The sequence below is a fragment of the Xylocopa sonorina genome, unplaced genomic scaffold, assembly GCF_050948175.1.
Source record: "Xylocopa sonorina isolate GNS202 unplaced genomic scaffold, iyXylSono1_principal scaffold0051, whole genome shotgun sequence".
Taxonomy (NCBI): domain Eukaryota; kingdom Metazoa; phylum Arthropoda; class Insecta; order Hymenoptera; family Apidae; genus Xylocopa; species Xylocopa sonorina.
In genome coordinates this window covers 1,629,228-1,631,344 of record NW_027490122.1, presented here as the reverse complement: position 1 = coordinate 1,631,344, position 2,117 = coordinate 1,629,228, and positions in this window count along the sequence as shown.

Genomic DNA, 2,117 nt, shown 5'->3' with positions numbered 1-2,117 from the left:
ATACCTAGACATCTGCAGACGCTATTTCCTAGCAAGGAAGTGTCGCATTTACATTCATTTGAAGTGTAGACGAGGAATACATGACACTTCGCAAATCATATTATATCTTACCATGAAACATAGAAATGAGATGCAATATCGCGTTTTAAGAAGCATTAGAACTCTATTGCTACGATAGGTAGACATCTGCAAACGATATTTCCTTGCAAGGAAGTGTCGTATTTACATTCATTTGAAGTGTAGACGAGGAATACATAACACTTCGCAAATCATATTATATCTTACCATGAAACATAGAAATGAGATGCGATATCGCGTTTTAAGAAGCATTTGAACCCTATTGCTACGATACGTAGACATCTGCAAACGCTATTTCCTTGCAAGGAAGTGTCGCATTTACATTCATTTCAATCGCATACGAGGAATGCATAACACTTCGCAATGAATATTATATCTTACCATGAAACATAGAAATGTGATGCGATATCGCGTTTTATGAAGCATTAGAACTCTATTGCTATGATACCTAGACATCTGCAGACGCTATTTCCTAGAAAGGAAGTGTCGCATTTACATTCATTTGAAGTGTAGACGAGGAATACATGACACTTCGCAAATCATATTATATCTTACCATGAAACATAGAAATGAGATGCGATTTCGCGTTTTAAGAAGCATTAGAACTCTATTGCTACGATAGGTAGACATCTGCAAACGCTATTTCCTTACAAGGAAGTGTCTCATTTACATTCATTTGATGTGTAGACGAGGAATACATAACACTTCGCAAATCATATCATATCTTACCATGAAACATAGAGATGAGATGCGATATCGCATTTTAAGGAGCATTAGAACTCTATTGCTGCGATACCTAGACAACAACAGACGCTATTTCCTAGCAAGGTAGTGTCGCATTTACATTCATTTGAAGTGTAGACGAGGAATACATGACACTTCGCAAATCATATTATATCTTACCATGAAACATAGAAATGAGATGCGATATCGCGTTTTAAGAAGCATTAGAACACTATTGCTACGATAGGTAGACATTCGCAAACGCTATTTCCTTGCAAGGAAGTGTCGCATTCACATTCATTCGGAGTGTAGACGAGGAATACATAACACTTCGCTAATCATATTATATCTTACCATGAAACATAGAAATGAGATGTGATATCGCGCTTTGAGAATCATAAGAATTCTATTGCTACGATACGTAGACATCTGCAAACGCTATTTCCTTGCAAGGAAGTGTCGCATTTACATTCATTTCAATCGTATACGAGGAATGCATAACGCTTCGCAATGAATATTATATCTTACCATGAAACATAGAAATGTGATGCGATATCGCGTTTTATGAAGCATTAGAACTCTATTGCTACGATACCTAGACATCTGCAGACGCTATTTCCTAGCAAGGAAGTGTCGCATTTACATTCATTTGAAGTGTAGACGAGGAATACATGACACTTCGCAAATCATATTATATCTTACCATGAAACATAGAAATGAGATGCGATATCGCGTTTTAAGAAGCATTAGAACTCTATTGCTACGATAGGTAGACATCTGCAAACGCTATTTCCTTGCAAGTAAGTGTCGCATTTACATTCATTTGAAGTGTAGACGAGGAATACATAACACTTCGCAAATCATAATATATCTTACCATGAAACATAGAAATGAGATGCGATATCGCGTTTTAAGAAGCATTAGAGCACTATTGCTACGATAGGTAGACATTCGCAAACGCTATTTCCTTGCAAGGAAGTGTCGCATTCACATACATGTGAAGTGTAGACGAGGAATACATAACACTTCGCTAATCATATTATATCTTACCATGAAACATAGAAATGAGATGTGATATCGCGTTTTAAGAATCATAAGAACTCTATTGCTACGATACGTAGACATCTGCAAACGCTATTTCCTTGCAAGGAAGTGTCGCATTTACATTCATTTGAATCGTAGACGAGGAATGCATAACACTTCGCAAATCATATTATATCTTACCATGAAACATAGAAATGAGATGCGATATCGCGTTTTAAGCAGCATTAGAACACTATTGCTACGATAGATAGACATTCGCAAACGCTATTTCC